This window comes from Ambystoma mexicanum, chromosome 11 (assembly GCF_040938575.1).
Source record: "Ambystoma mexicanum isolate Mex_15411 chromosome 11, UKY_AmexF1_1, whole genome shotgun sequence".
Classification (NCBI taxonomy): domain Eukaryota; kingdom Metazoa; phylum Chordata; class Amphibia; order Caudata; family Ambystomatidae; genus Ambystoma; species Ambystoma mexicanum.
This window is the reverse complement of record NC_090934.1, coordinates 586,292,327-586,317,227: the sequence shown is the minus strand read 5'-3', so window position 1 is coordinate 586,317,227 and position 24,901 is coordinate 586,292,327. Positions and strand designations below refer to the sequence as shown.

General features: G+C 41.4%; 1 long non-coding RNA gene across 1 annotated transcript in view; it reads left to right on the top strand.

The window, feature by feature from the left end:
* The first annotated feature begins 244 nt into the window (after window positions 1–244).
* The window catches only part of LOC138503596 (uncharacterized), an 83,544-nt gene continuing 58,887 nt past the window's right edge, over window positions 245–24,901 (top strand). The window contains exons 1-2 of the long non-coding RNA XR_011279671.1: window positions 245–344; window positions 24,230–24,314. This is a non-coding gene — a long non-coding RNA (uncharacterized lncRNA). The remainder of the gene's footprint in view (window positions 345–24,229; window positions 24,315–24,901) is intronic.

Below are 24,901 nucleotides of genomic sequence, written 5' to 3'. Positions count from 1 at the left end.
CCATGGACTGAAAAGTGACTGATAAGTCTGGGGGGCTGGCTGTGATTAAAGGGGTTGTTTATTTCGTGTGCAGTGTGTTGATGTGCCTTGTGTGTACTTCACCTCTTTGCTGTTTTTGTTATGAAAAAGGAGGAGTGTGATGGCTTCCCCTTTAAGGGCGTACAAACGCAGCAGAGTGACGCAACTCTGCCACGTTTGCTATAAATAAAAGGGGCGTTCCTGGCCATGGCAGAGCGACCGTGGAGCCTGAACTTGATGCACGTGCCTGTGTGTGTGTGCAACCAGGAATGCCCGGGTCAGGGGAGTTGGGGGGGGTTCCTGATGTGATTGGAGCCTCGCAACAGGTATCATCTCATTTTCATGTGTTTGTGTTGTTTTGATGTTGTTTTTTGCTGCATGGGCACGGCATTCCCTGATCTTGCCAGCCGCTCCAGCGCCTCAGGACACGGGTGTGTTGTGCAGCAACTAGATGCAGGTGTTGGGAGTGCTTTGCTGTCTTTCCGCGCCAACTTGTACCCTCACGCTCTGTCCTGAGTGCGTGCAGCGTGTTGCAGGCATGGCGGCGCACGTCACAGCCTAATCACATTATTAGCGCGACTACGCTAGCTGCACAGGAAATAAATAGATGTCCTCACAGGTTGGATGGTAATTCCAAAATGCCCTCATTGCCGGGCCTCGTGCCAAGACTCTTTATTCCCCTCCTCTTTACAATCACTTCATGACCTAGTGTCATAACGTGTCACGTAGATTGCACAACAACACGCCGCCACCACCCCCTCACCACTCGCATTTCAGAGCCTGCTACACCTCTGGATGTTTACAAGTGACGACACGGGGCCATTCAGTAACCATACTGCTTCTAATTTACAATGCAGATGTTATTGAAAACAAAATTGTCTATTTGGCCCTGTTCCCATTTCACTTGTGAGGACGTGTTCCCCAAAACGTGCAATGTGCCATATAAAAGCAAATCCCACTTCCGCCTGCTGGGTGGTAAACAAGCCGTGGCACTGCGTTGAACAATATGACATTTCTAGGAATTAAATTGTGATGGTTATTGCAATAATATCTGACCACTAAACCCTTCAGTCGTTCCCCAAAAATACCCAAATGCAACATAAACTTGGCATGTTGCAAGCACTTTTACAGCCCCCACAAAACGCTGAGAGAAAGCGCTCTCTTCCTTCCTCTCTGTGCCTCTCAGCTATGCTGCTGGGACATCTGAGGATTTCGGTTTTTTTCTTGAATGAAACTCGAGCCAAAGCCACATGCAAAGAAAGGAATTCATGGCAATCCGGCTTTTTTTTTTCATTTGGTCATGAGATTCTTTAAAGTCAACAAGAGAGCCGAGGAGGCAAACGCTGTGGGCTATTATAGAAGCTGTTGCAGCCCAGCTTTGGACGGATAAAGAGTATGTACAAGAATCCTCATGTGTTCTGTTTTTAAGTATAAAAAAGACAGAAATCACATCATTTCCTGTTTAGAGGAAAAGTATGAGGCTGGAGGCAAAACAATCCCATTCATGTCCAGAGACAAAGGACCCACACAGAGGTTGTGGGTGTAGCCAAGCGTTTCTCATTGGCCATCAGTGGCACGCGTTCAACCAATCAGCGTTAAGCCTTGACCATTCATAAAAAGATACAATACTGCAGCTTGCTTCAAGGAACCGGAAGTCGGTTATCACTTTCTGTCAGGCTGCCTTTATGGCTGCGAAGGAAACTGAAAAGGGGGAAAACGTACATTGGAATTCATTTAAATCAGACAAACACTCACAGTCAGTAAACATTTCTACAGTTGCACCCAGGCTCACTGTTATTCTAGGAGTTCCTTGTTTGGAGATTGGAAATCAGACTCTGCCTTTCTTCAGTAAACGATGTCAATGAAGTCATTTTTTTCTCCTGATTGAAATCATCTGGTTTCATTTCCCTGACAAATGAAGTGAACTCTCCCCTAACTCAAGGCTTTCTCTGATTTTCTTTTTTTTTGTCTGCAGCCTGTCTCCCAGACAAACACAATTTAATCTCGCAGGCTTTCAGTGAACTTTGCATTTCCAAAAAAAAAGCCAATGAAAGACACGTTTGTTCTGGTGAGAGCATGCCGGCTCCCACAACACAAGGCGCAGGCACAGGGCCTTATAGAATGTTTATGTTACTGCAATTGATAGCAGGCCAAAATAATAACCTGCTAAGAGCCTGTGATTTCCTTTGAGGGGAATGCCTCAGGTACCACTGTAGACCAAGAACACATTTTTGTTTGCCAATTGCCATAATACTGGGATTTACAAAAATGTGGAGTGCGGCTGCTACCCACAAATATCAACATCCTGACCACACATAATATGATATGTGTACCTAATGTTAAAGGTTGAAGCATATAAATTAACTTCTCTACGAGGGAGAGCTTGGCATTTTTTGTTACTCCGGTTGAACCGTTATTGTTCAATGGGGATTTGGCCGGTCTTTGAGCGCATCAGTGGCACAGGAAGTGATATATAGCTAGGTGTGTTTTGTGTGAGTGTGTCTGTCTGTATGTGGACAAATAGGGTTTTCTTCAAAACCACACTGTGTCACTGCTTGGTCACAATGACCATTTTAACAGTGAGATTGGAATGAAACCCAAAAGGTTTTGATCTGATGCTGCTTGATTGAGATAGATAGATTGATACGCTTGTTTATTTTGGGTAAGGTACCCATAAACACAAAAATAAAAACAATAATCAGAAGGACAGTTAAAGCTATTAAATTAATGTCATGTCTATGGCTCTTTGATCAACAATAGGGCAGTTTTTCCTTGATACCGCTCTTCAAATCTTCCAGCCAAAAATGTGTTCCAGGTATTATTTATGGGTCTGAGGTGAGATTGTATGCCGCTGGAGGTTGGTTCATCCATTCAGAAGGAGCCCTTGGTCGAGCAGGGAAGTGGCTGCCTAGAAATACATCAAGTGAATACATACGATTGGAATTAGGCCTTATATCTCCACTATCATTCAAGGACAAATTGGTAAAAACTTCACATTTTTATAAAAATGATTGTCCCAATACATTCAAACAATTAAAAAACATCTCTCTAATATTTCTACCCTTTTAGTAATATTATAGGGACCAAGCATCTTGCACTCACTGACCTGTGCAATGGCTGAAATGTTGGAAGTGTAAAATGTTCTGAGATAACCCCATGCCACAAGGATACCTTGATTGGAGCTTTTTAGCTCTTTTACCTTTTTCTTCTCTTATCTATCCCTCTCCCTCATCCCAACTATCTACCCACCTTTCCCTACCAATTCTGAATGTTCCATCATACTCCTCCTTTACCTCTCTGACAAGCAAAGCACTTCCAAGCCATGAATTATGGCCGGAGGCACTATAGAAATGCAAGATAACATAATATAACATTCTTTTATTAGTATTATTATGGTATTTTTTGAGCACAGAAATAGTTTAGGGAAGCAACAGAGTGCTTTATAATCACAAGGGAAGAGCAAGGTTAGGGAGCAGAGAAACACTTGAGTAGGGATCTAACAACAGGGGAAACCAGCAAAGGGCCTTGACATTGGCAACAGCTTGGAGTGGCTGAAAAGTCCTATCTTTACCTTAATCTGACTGTAAGAGAAAGAGATGGTCTTAACCCACTATCAGCAGAGAGCATGCAATAGACTCTGAGTGACATAATGGTTAATGCTACTCATTTATTGGGTATTACTTAAGAGACTTTTGGCAGCATTGGGTAAGAAGCCATCCTGTTTTTTTTAATGTTTTGAGAAGTGATTTTCCCGTTTTACTTTGCAAACGGACTGTAAAAAAAGATTAGAATTGTTTTAAACCATAACTTCTTGGGTTGCTCTTTCTGTGGACTTCACTAGGCTTCATGACAAATGATGTTAGTACTGGGATTCACAGAGGCTGCACACAAAGCCCACCCAGGACCTCTAGTTCTTCGGTTGACAGGAATTTAGACTTCAAGCATGGCTCGGTTTATGACCAAGGCAGCATCAGATCAGCATACATGGAGTTATGCACTACAGAGGATGTGAACTGTGAACCTGGGGGTGCACGCTCCGGTTTCCTCGAGTGTAAATTGAATTTTCCCAAAGGATTTAAGCTACATTGGGACAGATGTTGGTGTTGGTGTAGTGAACAGAAAACATTGTGAGGTAGTACCTGTACTCTTATTTACCCTAGTACCAACCTCTTTATTGTCCAGAAAGGTTACTGTATTGCCAGATCATATGTGAAGTTTACCTTTTCTGACAGCCAGAGGAGGTTGAGGAACTACCACTTCAGTTAGGGGGGAGAAGGGTTTTGGGTTTTCCCACTTTCCGAGACGATCGCTTAACAGTTCTTGCTTAGTCCTAAGCAGGTCCCAAAATGTAGTCATTCACAGACTATGTCTGACCCCGAGGAAGATCCACCAAAAGTACCCAGACATATTTTTCCACAGCTCTGTGGAATATCCCATCTCTGTGCCTTCGGGGGGTGGGGGAAATTTCAGGATAGGAGGGTAGAGGCAAGGTTGGGCCTCATTTTCTAGAGAAGAGATAAATATTTGATCAGATTATGAAAAACATTAATTGGGAAGAGCAGTCCCAGTACCAATTAGTACTACCCCCCCATTTGTGAAAGCAATTGCAGACCTTGCCCTTTCCCACTTTCTCAGCAGAACCCCAGAAGCAGCAAAAATGCAAGACCATGGCCTCAGTAGGACATATTGACAAGTATTGTGCAGATTGCCCTATTTGCCAAACAACATGTAGAAGTGAGGTTGGGACGGCCCCACTAGGACCTCTTCCCATCAATGATTTCGAATGTTGTGTCTTAGAATGTATGCCATGGGTCCTCCAAATCCCTTTCCCCCAAACTCAGAAACTGGGATAGAGTGGTTAAAGTAGATTATGTCATTCAGTACCTAGTGGCGTTCCTGCGGAAGAACAATGTGGCACATCATATACAAAAACACTTGGTTCCCTATTTCACATGAGTGCATATCTAAAAGAAATACTTACCGGTCAAGGGGCATCTTTCAAGTCAAATTGATGACTGAATTGAGAACTCAAAGAAACTTTTACAAACGGAGACCCTTCGCACCTCCATTTACAGAACCCAGAGGAATAATGCATTGGATGATTCAAAAAAACTTTATAAAGTCTGTTGTGGAAGTTGGTCAGTGAAGATGCCAAGAAATGGGAAGTGCTATTACTGTTGGCCATATTCCTTGTCTGTGTAAAAGGCGGCACACGCACCAATTGTGTTTTTTTCCTGTTTGAGCTAGTGTATGCCGGGAGCCTTTCTACATCCCTCTCATGCTAATGTAGGGACTCAATAACGAGGATGAGCCTGGGCAGAAAATTGCCCATCTTGAGCAAACCACTCACAAAAGGATCCGGGTAGTCAGACACCTCATGCACCAGCACTTAAGATGAACCAAGATATTTAAACGTGTTTAAATGATTGACAGGTCTGCCTATGATGATTCCAGATTGGCAAACGGGTCATGTTGCTTCTCTCAACCTTAGAAAGCAAGTTGCTAGCCAAGTTGCACTAACCCAATTGAACCACTGAGGTTCTAGCCAATTTTACTTACCTGTTCTAATAAAATAGCTGAGAGTACTTCTTAAGTATATCACACCAACTGGATGAAGGCTTGACAACATCCAGAGGAAATTTCACTCATAGTTGTTACGAACAGCCACTGGAAGACAGATTTACACATAGCTGGCCAAGTTGATCCCAGAGGACCAGAAAACTGAACAAAATGAAGATCTCTGGGACTTACCACAGCACTTTAGTTACTTCTTTGTGGATAAGTGCAGCCAAATTCGACCACTGCATTGATACCCTTCCATGAAACGTGTTTTGGATTAGGACATGAAGACATCTGAAAACCCAATGGCAATCCGTGGAAGAAGAAGTCCAGATGATGTTAGTACTGTGAATTCTCTAGCCCTCTCAGAGCCACTGGTCTTTACCTGTTGTGTTGGTCACACCCCCGCATGGAGCCTTGCAGTTCTGCATTGACCTGAGGAAAGTCAATGAGATGCCCTTGTTTGATGCCTATCCCATGCCAGGCATTGATTAGAAGATCGAGCAGATATTACTGTCAAAGTAGATCTCCAACTTGCATCTCACAGAAGGCTACTTGGAAATCAATTTTTTTAGAGGAAGTTAGAGAGAAGGCTGTATTGGTGACTCCCCTAGATTTATTTCAGTTCACAATCCCACCCTTCTGCCTGCGTGAATGTTCATCTATCTTTAAACATGTGACCTATAGAGTGCTACAACTCCATCAGGCCTACACTGGAGCTTATTTAGACAGCATTATTGTGTACAGCTGAACCTTAGCTGATAACATGAAATATCTGTGTATGGATATCCAGAGTCTCTGAAAGGTTATTGTGAGAGTGAACCTGGGGACGTGATATCTTCCATTATCTTCCATGAACTACCTGGAATTTTGAAGCCAGACCTTCTGAAGCAAGAGAAGGACAACAGACAACAATAAAATCAATAAACTTGTGTTGGAATGGAGGGTCATTTTGCGAGGCACAGTACTAAGAAATCTAGAAAGACCTGTCAGGGCGGTTCCAATGCTTATCCACAGACAGTTGCTGATACTCATCAGGTGCCTACTTCGCTTGTATCCCTGAATGTATGCTTGGCTGTTTTTGGGAATCCCTTACAGCACATTTACATAATGGTAATGTCTGGAGCCACAGGTATTTCTGTGACTAGTCGTTAGCACGTAGATTGTGTATTGCCTTCATCTCCAAGGAAAGCAGAGAACACATTTTAACTGTCAATGCAGCAAATATTTGCTCATGGCATTAACACTCCAGCTCATACCATTATTCATAACAATGCCATTACAAAGGGGACATTGGGAAACCATTAAGTTGTTGTTGATGTACTCTGTTTATGGATAATCCTAGTAATTCCTTCACTAACAGAGGACATCCCTGCCATGGATGGGGTCAGCTGGCGTGTCACTGTGAATTCGGACTACTTACTGTCTGGAGATTTGATGCCAAGATGTCAAAAGAACGGAGCATGCCTTGCCACCAGTATGAGATTTGACTTAATCAGATCCTCAAATATTATGCACCATGACTGCCTCACTACTTCCCACATAGTTGTGACTTCTCAGATGTTTTTAGTGAACAAGAAACATACACGTTGCCCACTCATTTATATTTCAGTTATCACAATGACATAGGGCCTGGAACAAAATTGCCTTTCAAGAGAGTGTATGCCTTGATGGAGCCCAAAAAAAAGAACACCTGCAGGAGTATTTGAACACATATTTGGCCAGTGGATTCATCTAGCAATCCTCACGTCAGGTTTCATCTCCTCGCCATGGGAGCTGAGCTCAAACCACTACTTCAATGTTTTGTATTTTTTAAATTTTAATTGTTATGGGCCATACTGTCCTACAATTGAAGCAAAATTATAATAATATGACCAGTTGTACAAATGTAACTTTACATTGTAACCAAGGAACACTCATTATTATCATTATTAGCTCCCTGTGTGGCAGGACCAGTCAACTAGAATTTGCAAAACATAGGGTTCATTTGCTGTGCCCTGTAGCTGGCTGGTCATCCACGTGTTCCCTGTTAAAGAACCCCGCTTCGCCCACACTGTGTGTCCACTCTTAATCAAACACCCTCAGCACATCTCTCGGATGATGCCAGTCTACTCCTCACCCGTCATGATGCCATGGAAGAGAAAAGGACATCAGCCTCGAGTGCCCTTTCTCATTTCCTTGGTGATATCTGTGTTCGTGCTGCAACAGCAGAACTTCAGGAAACAGAATTTCTTCTTCACTTACCACCATTAAGGGTGCCAATGGCAGTAATGTCCAGGATTTGTGTTGCGACAGCCTGTAACACCCCCCTGCCCTCCTTAATCCCGCTGTGTCCTTCGGGTCATTAACTCGGGATGGCTGACTAGTACCAGCTGGCATAAACACGCTCAACAGCCATAATTACCATCATACTGTGCCGTCACTCTACGATAAAATACTATTAAATCAAAATGTATGTTACTGTTTGTAAACAGATAGGGTTCCTTACAGGGAAGCATTAAAATGGAAGAAACAATGAGACCTGGGCTCAACACCCATTGTCGGTCCACTGCTTCTTGTTCATTAAAGCAGGCAGCATTTGCACCTTCCCGATTGCTGATTCCGGTCTATTCAGGAAACAAATGCCAGTACAGCCTTATAGACCAAGGGAGGGGTCATTATCGTGGATAATGATCTGCCACCAAGTTATTTTGAAAATGTGCTTGTAAAGTGGTTCAATGGTGAGTAAAATAACTACTCAAACTGTGGTTTCATTTCACAATATTTAAAAAACAAAGTTGTCTTCATATGTTTAGATTTTTTATTGAAATCTTGTTTGAATTGAAAGGGTTTTAACATAAATATGCATTAGGTACAATGTACAAGTAAATGGTTTACCCTCAGATTTGAGATTATCCATTGTAAATCTTGAGATCTTTTCACATGCTTCGTAGACCACCATTTCTAGATAGACAAAAGAATCTGAGGACCAAGTACACCCAATGATTGTGGAAAAGGAGTCATTATAACTGAAAAAGGTTAATGTAAGAAAGTTGTATTCAATCCAAGAGGACTACGCAAGGAGTTCATTATGACCATATACTTGCATAAGAAGGAAGGCATGGAGTTTTTAATGGAATCACTAAAAAATATATAATTCACATCTACTTCCAAGAAGAATTTGTTCCAGAGTTTGGACCAAAAGGCTGCAAGTGTACACCCTGATGCCTGTTTCTTCGGAATGTGCGTGTGCTCAGCAGGTGAAGCAGGGTAGATCTCAGGTTCCTGGTAGGGGTGTGTTTCATGATGGGTGGAGAGATGTAATTGGAATCAGTGTTCAAAAGACTTTTTTGCAAGAAACAGAGAGTGTTGAAGATAATTCTTGGTGCCACATGCAGGAATTGCAAGGTTTGCAGGGCTGGGGTGATGAGATCCCAATGTTTTAGCATACATGTGAGTTTGGGAGCTTTATTTTGTAGGAGCTTCAAGTGACGGATAAGGTCTTAGTTCAGCACATCTAGACAGAATTGCAATAATACAAATGGGACTTTTGAGACACTAGAATCATTTAAAGCATGCAAGGAATAAGCCCTGATTAAGAGTTTGGTGGTAGTGGAAAATCATCCACCATTTTTTGAATACCCAATGTTACCCCACTCCACAAAATTCTGAGATTTCCTACCAAACATCGTGTGTCCTCCTGCTTTTGTGTGGGGGTAAATACCTCCAAGCAAAAGGAGTACAACCTGCTGTAATTACCATAAGCAGTAGTTACTGGACTCAATTGTGTCCTACGTGACTCCAAAATGGGGAGAAATAGAAAATTCTGCATGACTGCATAATTATCACAAGCAATAATGGTAAATGGGTTTGGCAGTATTAACAATATATTCTTTGGTATCAGAGATGAGGTCTAAACAGATGCTTTGAAAGATCATCCTACATCCTGCCACCGGTGGCATGTGTGCTCTCTGACTTAGCTGCAAGTGCTGAGGGACTGACCATGCATGGGCAAGTGGAGTTTGTTTTTGTGCATGGTCTCCGAACCAGCCAACAACTCTAGAGCTCTGGAGGTGGGGAAGTTAGCATCAGGAATTGGTACTAATAAATTAATTATAAGTACATTTCTCTCTTTCAACCAGACACCGCAGAGCAGCCTCCCATGGATGACTTATGTGCTTTCTGAAAGGAGGTCTTAAAGAATGCAATCGAAAAGTCCTAATTCTGAGGGACCTGGTGAACATCGCTCTGCCCAATATGAGAGAACAACCATCTCACAATCCAAACTGACCCCTTCCACCTTGGATGCAGTCCCCTCCACCAATGAGTCAATCCCCTCATCAATCTGGACCCCATCAAATGGTTCTGGTGACACCATGGCAGGGTCACAATATGCCACCTTTCAGACAATGGCAGGCACCATAAGGGCACTACGATGGCGATGGGGGCACTTCAAATATCAGATAACAACCTAGAAGCTTAATATGGTGAGTAAATTCCAGACATACCCACTGGCATGCCGAGCACCTCTCCCCAGCTCTCTCCATTCAGCGCTGTGCCACAATACAGTTGAGTCCAACAATCAATAAATTTGGTCCAATTTTATACATAGCTCTGGCACCTTTTCCTTTGAATGCCTTTCTGAGCATCTTAGCTAGCCGCACCCTCCTCCCAACTATCTACCCAACTTTGCTCCTACCTACCACTACTGCATGTTCTGTCCTCTCTTACAGGAAAAGCGCTTTGATGTCATAATCTATGGCAGGAGGGACTATAAAAATGCAAGTGTATCCCTAATATTTTACTTTGCCAGGAGTTTACAATACACAGATAAGGGTTGCTGATAGGATATTCTACTTGAGCAGCATAGACAGAATGTATTTGACTGAAGATAAATGTTCATGCTATAGTCAAGTTTTATTTCATGGAAAGTACAATCATGATTGATTTACTGAGCTTTCGAATCATTGTGCAATTTTTCTAGAGTAAATACATAACCACTAATATTAAGCTGGTTGCATAGAATAGAGGTGCCCTTAGATGTAGGATGGACTGCCCCATGCATGGGAGTTGGGAAGTCAACTGTCAATTTGGTGATCCTCCATAGGAGGAGCTGTGTAAGACTTCTTCAGAAGGCATTGCAGGTCCATAGACAGAGAAGAAGTAGCTGAGAGTCTTTGAGCAGATGTATGTTACACCCTATTGGCTAATCCCCAACCATTACATGTGGACTCCGTCCTACAGGTTGATGTTGACTAAACCTTAACTTCCAGGGATCACTGTCTCATACTGATGAGAAACTGCACAAGATATGTTTGACCAAGAACATCAAACACTCAGGCAGAGCCAGCAAACTTGTGCTCTTTTGATTGCATTGAAATCTTCTACCCCTGTTGTGTAAGACATGTTTCACGAAGAACAACATAAATGTATTATTTATTTATTTATATATTTATATAGCGCACCTAACCCAAGGGTATCTGGCAACATTCTTGGTATCAGTAGTTACAATACAGAAGGAGTTTACAATGCATTAATTGATTACATATAGGTTGCAGTAGGTACATGGAACAAAGAAAAATTCCAAACACTGTTTGATAGGTGCTCCAGAATGGGTCTTTTATTTGTTGTATTTTTTGAAAATACATTTTGCTCGTATGCTTATTCAAAGAGAAAAAAACACAAGTTGTTGTCCTCTACACGTTTTTTGAATAATTCTTCCCTTTAAAACATCACTGTATAAATACTTAGAGTCTGCAATTTTGGAATTACTTATTGATTGTGGAGCATTATGAACAGGATTTTTAAGAACAGCATACATTTTTGACAAATATGATACAAGGGATTTATTCAAATTGTTTTAATGCCCATAGGGTTATGTTACTTATGCGATTAGTATCCAAAAGTACCTTTTTAACTGTAAAGACACCTACTGAGAACATGTAGAACTTTTTCTTTTTCAAAAAAAATATTGAATCCTCTCTCTCTCTTCTTTTCTTTTCTTTTTCTTGTTCACAACAGCTAAACATTTATACTTACCTCCTGATGAACCACTGAATATAATTGGGAAACACGTGTAGAGGACAACTTTTGTTTTTTCCCTTTTAATAAGCATAAGAGCAACATTTATTTTAAAAAATACAACAAATAAAAGATCCATTGTGGAGCGGCTATCAAACAGTGTTTGGAATTTTTCTTTGTGGTATGTTTCAAGCTCTCGACAGCCTTGTGAGCTACCAAATACACGGGTAGGCAGCACCAACAAGATTAAGATTTTTACTAACTTCAAGAATTTCCTATTATTCGCCTGGTCCACTCCATATCAAGGCTGGTTTCGCAATCGTACGGTTTAGGAAAAAGGAGACTTGATTAAACTGAGTAGGATTATCGCTAATCTACCATATTCAACCAAACTATTAAGCCAATGACCGACAAATATAAAGCTCGTGAACAAGAAGCAAAACAAATCTCTTCTGGACTACTGACTCATAAATGAAAAATGAACAAAATACAGACAGTAAATAATTGAAACAACTTTTTGAATTACTAGAAAATTTATGAAAAAAGAACTTTCCAAATTGTGGGAATTCACAACCTTAGAAAATTACTTACAAGTGGACAGAATCCCAAGAGGACTACGAATTTGCATGTTTCCCTCCTTTGATGAGGAAGATCTGGATGATCTTAAAGATTGGGAAGAACTTCTCAAAAATACTTCGAAAGAAATGATGATGAGGATCATCAATAACACTAAAAGAACACATGACACACTAACTCAAGAAATTGATGACGTTAAAACTAAAATCAAAGACCTTAATCAACCTGAGGCAAATTTCAAAAACTATCAAATTCTTGATGAATTTTTAGACAAATTCGAACAAGACATCAAAATTCGCAAACAACAAACTTTCCATCGTGATGAAATGGACTACAAGTTCAAAAGAGTCTATACATTTCAAAAACAGACCAACAGGAAACCTAAAGTTTTCACCCCCCTGCCAAAAAAACGAATCCTTGAATAAACAAAAATACCCAATCATCACAATCATCGGATAAAGAACATAGTAGTGAAGGAGAACAGGACCTCCCTAACGCATCCAGTGAATCAGAAACATCAGACATGACACCATATTCTTTTTTAGAAGAATATCGAAATCACAAACAATGGAAAACATATTATCCTACAAGCAAAACAAATACTTCCACAAATGGAGGCCCATCAAAAGAGGTGGAAGAGGCAGAGGCAGTATCAGAAGAAGAAGAATCATCAAACAGGGTCAAAACAAGATTGAAAGAACAAAGTAAAAGGAAGAATTGATCCTTAATTTATCCAACAAAATATGTTCAACATCATTGTGCTCTGCCCTAAAGAAAGGTTTATCCTTTTGTCCTACACATAAATGGACTATTTTCAAACCAGAGTGGACTTATTCAAGTTCAGCAGAAATTTAAAACTGAAGAAATATTTTGCTACCAGTTTCAAACCACCAAAAAGTAGAACAGAAGAGGAACCTGTCCCTTCAGATTTATCAATTGCTCATTCAATACAAACAGTAAATCTGTTAAACCTTTCGGAACAAGACGACATACATGCTCTAGAAACGTTCACGGATGTTCTGGGCATCACCATGGACCAACAACATTTATACTTACCTCCTGATGAACCACTGAATATAAGTGGAGAAACACGTGTAGAGGACAACTTTTGTTTTTTCTCTTTGAATAAGCATAAGAGCAACATTTATTTAAAAAAAATACAACAAATAAAAGACCCATTGTGGAGCGCCTATCAAACAGTGTTTGGAATTTTTCTTTGTGGTATGTTTCAAGCTCTCGACAGCCTTGTGAGCTACCAAACGTACGGGTGGGCAGCACCAACAACATTAAGATTTTTATTAACTTCAAGAATGTCCTATTACTTGCCTGGTCCACTCCATATCAAGAAGGTTTCGCAATCTTACGGTCTAGGTACATGGAATACAAAATATGGTCGGCAATACAAGGCAATACAGGTATAGTGCAGTATGTACATAGGATTACATAAAATGATGGACATCACCTGACAGTACAGTTACTATTGTGGGCGCGGACCGTGTGTGAGTTACCGCTCTTGCTCGAAGAGCCAGGTTTTCCGTTTTTTTCCTGAAAGTCCAATAGGACGGTTCTGCTCTTAGTGTCAGGGCCATGGAATTCCAGAGTTTCGCGGCCTGAACTGGGAAACTATTGCCGCCTGATTTTTGTCATTTGAATCTGGGTATATTTAGTGTGTGAGCATGACTGGACTGGGTAGGTCTGTGGCTGAAATGTTTTGTGAATTTGGTGGTTAGATATTTAGGAGCTGCGTTAGAGAGACGCTTGTGAGTTAGTGACAGTGTTTTAAAGACAATCCTGTGATGAACTGGGAGCCAGTGTGCATTACGTCTAGCAGCTGAGATGTGGTTGGTCTTCGGAATGTTGAGTGCCACTCTGAAGGCATTGTTCTGTAGAACTTCGAGTTTGTTTAGATTGCGATTGTTAGCTCAAACATACAAGGCATTGCAGTAATCAAGTCTAGAAATTACAAGGGCCCTGGCCAAGATAATGCAACTGTCTGAAGAGAGAAAGGGTCTACAGGCATTGATATGTGATGACGAGTAAGCGGCCGCCGAGGCAGTCGCGTTCACTTGTCTGGTTAGCGTGAGGGCTGAGTCCAGTTAGATGCCTAACATTTATTTAACTTCTTTGGAGACCTTCATATTTATGTTGTCAATGTTAAATGATTTAAATTGGACGTCTAATTTCTTTAGTTGGTTCTGTGAGCCAATAAGGAGTAGCTCGGTCTTGTCGCCTTTGAGGCATAAGCCATGGGTAGCCATCCATGCCTGAATAATTTGGTACATTTCGTTAAGTCTTTTAGAGTCATCGTCGTAGGAGCCCGAGATGGGGTGAGGAACAGGGCCATATATCATGCATCAGAGTGAAAAGCATGTATTATGTATAAAATAATAAAATAAATACAATATATGTATTAATGTTAAAGTATTTATGCATTTGTGTTAATCAATCAATTCATAGTTATTCATGTTATTTTTTATACTCTGTTTTTTCCACTTCAGTTCCCCTTTAGAATGCTTATGAAAATATGTTGTCATACACAAAGAAATAAGAAAAGATACTATAGACTGCAGAAAGTTGTTTTGTGCTTTCATCACTACATGGTGGAGAATTGTATTGTCTCCATGTACTGCAGGGGTCTGCATATTTTGCCACTCCAGATGTTTTGTGACTACAACTCTCTTTAGACCTGGACAGCATAGTCAATGGTGAGGGCGAGTGTCAATTGTAGTACAAAACATCTGGAGAGCCACAGACTGCAGACCCTTACAGGGATGTCATTTCACCAACATGCCAGTGGTAACAGAAGTGACATCACACAACCCTTGACCTCAGATGACATCACAGGAAATGATGTCATTTGACCCCACCCCGAAGTGACATCACAGGAAGCGATGGTACACAACCTTTCACCCCTTGACAAAACAGGAAGTGGCATCACATAACATTGTTCCTAAGTGCACTACGAAAAATATGATTACGATATCATTATAATGCGAAATACATTTCATACAAGAATGGATCACCATATGTATCATTAACACCAGTGTATATAGGCCCCTATTTCCAAATTACTGTGAATGCAACCAGATGTCCAAGGTCAAATGATAATGATGTGTCATTTTATAGCACTTACGCTAAACCGCTTTGTATAAAACAAATATGCATAGAATATCACCCAACCTGTGTTGGTACTCAATTATCGACCTCAGAAGGATGAAAGGCTGAGTTGAGGTATTTAAGAACAGACTAAATCAGTGGCTCACCCCCTGAAGTGTGCCTGAAATAAACCTTTAATGGGTCTTGCAATTATTGTATAGAATTCCAGAAAGGCAAACTATTTCTTGTTTAGGGTCACTACTCAAAGTGTTACACTTGTAGAACCCCTTCTTTTTTTAAGTGGACTGAACAAGAAAGCCAGCCACTCCAGAAACAAACAGCCACATGGTGCTGGCCACAGCCCAGGAGCTTACACTTAAAAAATGAATAAAACATTTGTTATTTAAAAACATTATTTAGGGGTAGCAAAGGAGAGCACAGGTGTAGCAAGAGAGACCTCAAGGGGTCACAGATGCGACCCCTAGTGACCTCCAAATGACGTCCCTGGACCCTTGTTGTAATGCTACCAGAAAGGTCCAGATGGAATTCAGTGGTTGACAGGATTTCATACTGGATGTACGGGGTAGCTGTCTTCAAAAATAGGGAGACATCAAGAGCTACATTTTTATATCAGATTAACGGCATTAAGAACAATGTTTTTCACAGAAAGATTTAAGTCTTACTCATGGCTAAAGTCAAAGAAGCACATGTCCCACGTGCCAGTAGGGTAAATGGCGGTACTAAAGACAGGCGTAATGGTGTTATGCCTGTTTTATTGCCCCCATTCATGCTATGGGGATTTTCATTGCATTTGAAAGTGGAATTACGTTTCTGCCTCCCGTTTGAGGTTTTCATGCTCGTGTAAAACCAATGATTTTCTATGGAAACCACCTTCATTTTTGCAGTAACAAAAAGCAGGCGTTCTCCACAGGAAATCATTGTAAACGCTGCCTGCCATGCGTACATGGCAGGCAGCGTTTACTCTATATGCACTGCAGCATCTTTACACTTCTCATTTGTACTCTGCAGTGCAAATGATGAAAATTGCCCATATGGGACCTGTTTGCATGTAAGTGCAAGCATAGGACTTCCGCTCCGGGCAATTATGCTAATTTAGAAAATGAGCTCCAAAATATTTTTTTACCCATTGCTATGGCAGATCATTCAGAGAGAACCTAATTGGTTTGGATTTCGTACCTCAGTCACATAACATTGTGAAAACCCTTTGTTATACTGAAGTCATGTTGGCTATTATTTATGTGGGTTGCAAGTGGTATATTTCTTATTCCAACAGTTTGCCTCTCTCGCATGTTTTAGAATTATATTTTGAGTTAGCAAATCTATCCACGGTTCTGCTAAGTATTGCTTTCTTTCAACACATGTCCTGTGTGGTACAGAACAATATCTGCAGTATACTCTCTCAGCGGCTTTCGACCTGGTGGACCATACTGTTCTTTGCAACCACTTAGAATCAGCTGCACACTTCTCACAACATGCCATAGCGTGGATTCAATCTTTCCTGAGTGAAGTCTTCTCCACCTCAGATGCAGCTTATCCCATCCCCATCTCATGTGGTGTTCCCCAGTGTTCATGTGTCACCCCCACCCTGCATCATATATTTACCAAGCCCCTCTTTGATGATCTGGATTGTCTTGGTGTCACCTACACAAACTATGCAGATGACACTCAGATTCTCTTCCCACTTTCAGAGGATTAGAACCAGGATTTGGCCTTGGTGAATAAGATATACCTCATCATCCAGGCATGGATGGCACTCCAGGGCCTATGCCTGAATGATGATAAAACGGAGCTCATCATCTTGGGGACCACACCTAACATCAACAAACCTGGCCAGAAATACACTTCCTTCAGTATAGATGGCAACAAGATTAAGGTAATGAAGGAGGTAAAAACACTAGGTTGTTACTTAGACTCTGGTCTCACCCTGACAAAACAAGTGAATGCCATGGCATCCGACACGGCTTACACGTGTAAACTGATTAGATCAGCCAAACCCTTCCTCTTAACAAGCAGTTGTATCATACTGGCAAGAGCACTTGTGCTATCTAAGTTGGACTACTGTAACGCTCTCTATATTGGAGTTAATAAATATATCACTCAGAAAATTCAAATACTTCAAAATAATGCCTTGAGAGCGGCACTAGGAAGGACCAAAAAAAGGTCACATTTCCCCAGTGAGGAGAAATAATAATTGGCTATCTACCCTTGATAAAATCAAGCTCAAAACTGCCTCCCTAACTTTCAAATCTCTCAAAAATGCAGCATCTCTTTACCTCACTGAGAGGTTCAACAAAAGACAGACAATCCGACCTACTAGATGATTTGCACTAATTGCTTGACAGTTCCTCCATTCAAACGAGCAACCATTGGCGGAAACGGTTTCCCTATCAAAGCTGCCCAACTATGGAACTCCCTGCCTGAAACCAAACATACCGACATTTCAGGTGCAACATTATCAACTGGTTTAAATCAAATGATCTCTAAATCTAGACCAGAGAGTGAAGGTTTTCTAACTTCCCTGGACTTTTCAGCCCCTCCTGACCTCTCCCTTACTTTAATAGACCCTCATGATTTCCTTCTGTAGATATCACTGTATACTACCTTTCTTCTCGTGAAAATTGACTACATTGTCATCCTTATTAGCTATATCTTCCATCCATGCTATGCTATGTACTATAACCTGTATTTTCTATATCTCAGTATGTAATATGTAATATGTAATTATGTAAATTCCGTGTGCCTCATTATGTAACCTTGCAAGCCTAAAATATCCTTTGTCCCCTTCGGATCTGGCATGCGCTACAAATAAAGAAAGAAAGAAACAAACTTTCTGTCTATGCAAGTGAAATCTGATGGATATCATCCGAACATGATGGACTGAGCTACCTGCAGGTAAATTGACAAAATTAAGAAGAGGGTTTGCACAGTATCCTATGCAGAAATCTCCCTAAATATGTCTGTGCTTTGGAAATTATGCATAATCACAATGAGCACCAATGCCTCCTCTTCTAAAATTCTCCTTTAAATATAGTTCTTTAAGGTTGTTTGTGCATTGCAGACTGGACATGCTCACAATGAGACCCAGCTCTTTCTCTTCGAAATCTCTCCACAAACAAGAAGCAAAACTGCCCTAAAACGCAAGTGCAGTGGTAGATGCAACAGCCATTTTCTCCTCACAAAATCCTATGGTTTTCTAAATGAGTAGATATGGCTCGTGTTTACAAACATTTTAATGGCAGGTTGAATCTTGCAAAAATTAAATGAGCACAGAGCCACCTCTGCATTATTTACAAGAATATACCACTTTTATCACTGACATATTTGTCCAATATAAACATCTGTGGTCATTGTTATGTTCCCAAATTCTCTTTAATTTTATGTAATGCAGCCAGAAACCCTTATTGGTTCTATTTGTCCGCATCTCCGTCAAAGATGTGTTTTTAAATAGTGCAAGGGGAGTGCGGCACACTACGCCTCATTTAAAGAATTCATTAACCATTTATATGGTTATTGTAGACTTTGATAATGTGCTTTTCTCACTAAGACAAGTCTAACGTTCGTATTATAACTACAGTATATTCTGAAAGTGTTGATTAGAAATTAATATTGTACAATTTTAAAACGAGACACTTCCCGATGTTAATATAATTAAATGGTTTCCTTTCTAATAGCTTATTTTGCTAAACAAAACACTCAAACATACATCTGGCTTGATTCACAGTGTTTTCCAATGGGATTGTGCCATTATAAAATGCTTCTGTGAGTCAGGCCCATCATCTCCACTTTCCCTTCAAGTTATCTCTGCTTTTCTGTGGGCAAGCTGCTGTCTACAACGGCTGGGGTGGCTCTTAGAAGGCCACACTTGGCAACATCCTGCAGAGAGAGACAGACATACAGAGACATACAACGAGACATAGAGAGAGAGAAAGTGAATGCAGAGAGCGAAAGATACATGCACATACAATACACATTGTACAGCTAGTTATACACAATTTCCTTTCCTTTCAACAGCAAACAGGCAAAAGACATGGCCACACACAAAAGAGTAACTGTGGTCCACAGAAACTCTCCTTGTGGGGGATATACTTATATGGGCAAGTTCACAAAAGCATGTATGTTGTTTCACAAAGAAATTGTAAAAGTTCCAAGTTTTGGTATTTTGCGAAACAGGAAAATGGCAGATGCAATAACGCCATCCTCTCTGCCTGGCTCCAAACCCTCAGACGTGGGCCAAGAATGTATGGTTTCCGGAGAGGAAAATACAGATACTTGTGAATTTGACAACATGCAAAAATGATTATTGTCATCATGTTACTGAGTACAGAGAAGAAGGAAAAGGATATGGGAAATTGGCCAAATGTGCGATCTCACAATTCCTGTGTTTGAAAAAGTGGGAAAACTCCTGAGCTGCGTAACTGAACGAGGCCTGGAGAAAAAGAGATATAATCAGATGAATAATTCACACAACACCAGTGCTGCGGATTCTGCAGCAATTACTGCAGAGCCTAATGCTCTCTGAGCATTTTAGAACGATATGTATACTATATTCACTGAAATAAATGCAGCAATGTGACGGTAGCAACAAACAAAATAAAAATGACTTAAATTCACCACATATGGACAGCATCACAACCATAGTCCGCCTGCCGGCGTGAACTGCCCCAATTATATCACAAATGACAACACCACTGACATCAGCAACAATATAAATATGGTCAGTCTCCATGGGCACTTGGAAAATAATGTGCCATGCAACCATTCCTCAAGCACAATACCTGCACCCACAGGACTCACATCATGGTTTGTGGCTATAACCTGTGTGTAATGTTTGCTGGGTATGACTTGTGGCAACGCCCTGAACACTTTGCTAATTGTGCCCACAGGGCATGGTTTAAAGTAATTCCCCAGTGCAATACTATCCATGCCCATTGTACCCAATAAGATATCTAGGGATGGTTTTTAATACTTTGATCTTCGAACAACCATGGCATCAGAACTTGACAGATCGTATGACAACACTGGCTCTACAAGGCTTTGCCCATCAGCGGACAACAAAGCCAAACGTTCCACTCTCTCCTCACTGTATAAAAAAGAAGTCTGCCAGGCAAAACGTAATTCATATGATGACCGCATAGCGAAATCCAACTCCAGTATGAAAGAGCTCTTCTCGATTCTAAAGGAACTTGAGTCCCCCATTGCCATTCAGGACACCTGCACCAAGGACAAACCTTGGTGTACGGATATCCAGCAAGCCCTTACCAATAAAATCATCACACTCCAAAATAAAATCAAGCAAAAAAAAATGCACTCAAAATTCAGGATCCGCCTCATACCAAGAACTCATTGGGGCATAGTAACACCTTCCACTTCTCCAAAATGACCACCCTGGAAGTAGAAAAAGTTATCCTGTCGCTTAAACCTTCAAACTGTAAAGGTGACATCTGCCCAGCACAGCTGATAAAAGACGCTGCCAGAGAATTATCCCCCTTTATTGCTAAACTGATCAACGCTTCCTTCGCTTCAGGTACGATCCCGGCCAACCTTAAACAGTCCTGGGTTCTCCCTATCCTAAAGAAGCAGACATTAGACCCTCTCATCCCTACTAACTACCGTCCTATCACGACGGTACCGTTTCTCCTTAAGATTCTGGATAAAGCTGCCTATATCCAAATTCAAAGGCACCTGGAACTACACAACCTATTAGGAGAAAGACAATCGGGCTTCCGACCCCTACACGGAACAGAAACTGCCCTTATAGACTTGAAGTCCCAAATCGATGAGCTAAGAGACAAAGGGAGAACAGTACTCCTACTACTCCTGGACCTCTCAGCGGCCTTTGATTTGGTGGATCACAGAGTCCTCTGTAGCCACCTGGACTCCGCCGCTCATTTCTCGGCAGAAGCTATTGGATGGATCAAGTCTTTCCTGAGCGAGAGAACGATGCGAGTCTTCTCTCCCTCCGCGGAGGCAGATCCCACCCCGATCTCGTGTGGTGTCCCTCAGGGCTCCTGCGTATCCCCAACTCTATACAACATTTTCACCAAGCCATTGTTCGACGATCTGGATCATCTTGGTATCACCTATACTAACTACGCAGATGATACACAGATCCTCCTCCCGCTTTCTGGGGATCATGCTAAGGACACGGAATTGGTGAACAAGGTATACCTTATCATCCAGGCATGGATGGCCACTCACGGCCTTTGTCTAAACGATGATAAGACAGAGTTGATCATCTTAGGTACCCGAGCCAATATCAAAAAACTAGGACAGGAATTTGCCTCCTTCAACATAGACGGGAACATCATCCAAGTATCCAAGGATGTTAAAACCCTGGGATTCTATCTTGATTCTACCCTATCTTTTGACAAACAGCTAAAATCCCTTGCCTCCTCCACGGCCTACACGTGCAAACTGATTAGAGCCAGTAAACCTTTCCTCTCCAACAAGAGTTGTCTAATCCTGGCCAGAGCCTTAATTCTTTCCAGAGTAGATTATTGTAATGCCCTATACTCTGGAGCTAATAAAAAAATAACCCAGAGACTACAAACATTACAAAATAATGCCTTGAGAGCGGCACTAGGCATTAACAAACAGTCCCATATCTCGTCCACCAGACTACATCACAACTGGCTGTCTACAGAGAACAAAATAAAACTCAAGATGCTATCCTTGACCCACAAAGCCCTCAATAACTCTGCCCCTAGTTACTTGTCTGACAAACTCCATAGGAGAACATCTTCCAGACCCACCAGAGCTGGTAACTTCAACTGTTTGACAATACCGAACTTTAGACTGAACACTATCGGAGGAAACAGTTTCCCAGTAAAGGCGGCTAAAACTTGGAATTCTCTACCACAAGACCTGAGAGCAGACATGCCCTACCGTTGCTTCAGGAAAAAAGTTATTCAACTCCTCACCTCGACTGACCTTTGCTGACCGGGGGCTCCTACTTCCTACGAGCATCTTGACCCCCTTGAACTTGTATACTTGCTGTAATTACTGTATGCCTGATCTGTCTAACCCAATGTAATTTTAATGTACATTTTGCCATGATGTAACCTGTAAGTTTCGTATTTCCTTGCCACTGCGCCCTGTTACCCCTGGGTCTGGCGCGCATAAAAAGTGAATAAAACAAACAAACAAACAAACAAGGTTCAAAAACACACAGAGAATATGGGAAATTCTATACACAACCAGTACAGACTTTTTACTTATAAAAAGTAATACCTGCAATCACATTTGGCACTGAAGCAGGGTGGAACCTTGATCAGAAGATATGGCGTGCGCTTGAAGGAAAATTCTGGTAAAAGGTTCTCAGACTGCCGCAATATGTCTTTATAACAACATTGCATTACAAACTTGCAATAAATTCCCTTTTCAACACAGTTCTATGGAAATCATTAGCAACCTTGAGGAAAATGTGTTGGGTTCCCCCTGCTCCACCGTATCGGGTCTTTGTAGGTGCGACTGAGAAACCTCAAACAGAACTATTAAAGGTATGGAAAACTAAAATGAAACAAGTATTAACAGCAGCTGACATAAAAAAAAGAACTGCTAATTGCCTGTCCTCAGTTGGCTAAAAAGAAACTGGAAAAATTGAGCTGCATCATGAACTCAGAAAAAAGAGGAAATGTACAATCAGCTCTCGATCTAGGTACTGGTGGAAATAGTCTTAACGAACAACCGAAATACCTGGTACGGTGTCCATCGAGATATCATAGAGATCAGTTTTGAAGGTTCAAATTAAATGCACTCAAGACCAAAGAGATGCTGTGGTTAAGACGCGATAAAATAGAAATGATAACTGCTGTCGACATTGTAATCATTATCCAGAATCAATAAAGCACTTGTTAATTGAATGTGTGGAAACAGCAACAGTGAGATCTAGGTTATTGGGACGGTTCGCTCCAAAGAATGATAACATGGAAAAGTGGTGGGCCTATGTGATATCAGGCAACAACATCAAACTGACACGTGCAGTGGTTGATTACATGGAGAAAATCTTCGAAACGGCAGCTTGATAAGAGCTGCAACTGAGCGTAAAAGTGAAGTAATGAGAATTTAAATTCGAACAATGGTATCTCCTGAAGAACTGTGCGGTGGCCTTACTTTGAACTGGAACATTGTGGATAAGTAACATGTTAATTTCTGGATAGTTCTCTTATCTTTTGTTATTCACCGTATGACGTACCTTGTTTGAATGATGGTTGTTTGTTTGCCTTTGTTGGGATGTAATGATGAATTATGTTCTTCAATGGATGAAATAAAAATTTTGTTAACAAACTAAGATTACAATAATACATTTTAAAAAATAAATTGTACCCACAAGCCACAACCCTGTGTTGTGGGTACGCCACATGGAGCTTAGCATTTAACATTTACCCTTGTATACTTCCCCTGCCAATAAGGACCACATAATTCATACACCTTCAAGGTCACAACTGCCATGCGGCATGACCTGTGCCAAGTACCCTATCCCAGAGTAGCCTCAGGGCATAACCACAGACACAGTGCCAATGCACATAGTCTCATCAGGAGTTGTCTACGGCTGTGGCCTTGAGGACTACATCTAGGTTATGATTGCAGCTTTGCCAATCATCAGAGGATAACTTTCAGCCATGCCCTGTTGGTACTGTGGTTTGGAGCATGAGCTGCTTCCATACCCAGACAGTACGCATGCCGTTTAGTGGCCACTTGTTTCCTGTTTGTAACACATGCCTCATGTACGGCAGAGCACTTGCAGTGAACAGGAGGGAGAGGGGCATAGTCCACAGAGCTTTCAGGCCAGTAACTGCTTGCATTAACCTTTGTTGCCTCCACATGAGAGTAAAGGGACAGTCCCATGAACCAGACACAGTAATGTAAAGGCTAGAGGTGCTCGAACTTCCTACAATGTCACCCAGGGGAAGTTGGGCTTTTCGGTGGAGGCCCTAATCTCCCCTTTTTATTTCCACAGGATTTCCTGACGGTTGAAGGCCCAGCTTGAAGACTGCTCACTTTGTTTTTTTTGCTGGCTCCCCGGTTAAAAGTGGACAGGACAGGTACAGAAACTGTTAGTTTTGGAGGCATTTTGGAGTGCGTTTGGTGATTTTAAGAGAGTTTTTTGAGAATTGTGTTAGTGGTGGTTTTGTGGTTTCCCAATCCCTGCTTTATCCCCTTGTGTCTGTTGTTCTCTAGATTCTCTCTATAATATTCCATTTTTTTCTTTACTCCCTTTTAAAAAAGTGTTAACAACCCCCCCACCCCCAAAATTATCTTAAATACTTTAATTCCCAGTGCTTATAGAGAAACCTTTGTGTGGTAGCCGAGAGAAGTCTTCATGTGATATGCTGAGCCAGCTTCCCTATTGTTTCCATGTTGTGTGAACCCTTTCCCATGATGTAAGTCTTGTGAGAATTAATTTTCTTGCCATTGCCACTTGCTTTGTCTTTTGCACATTGACACCTTAGACACATTGGGAACTTAGGCATCATGCCATTTTATTTGGAGGAGGTGCCAGGGGAGATGAGGCCAAGCTGGACTACTCTTTTGTCTCATTCTAAGAGGTTGCAGGAGTCAGACAGCCGGGGAAGACACTGAGAAGGAGAGGCAGGCAGAGGATGAGACAATGTGTGATGGGGAGTTGACA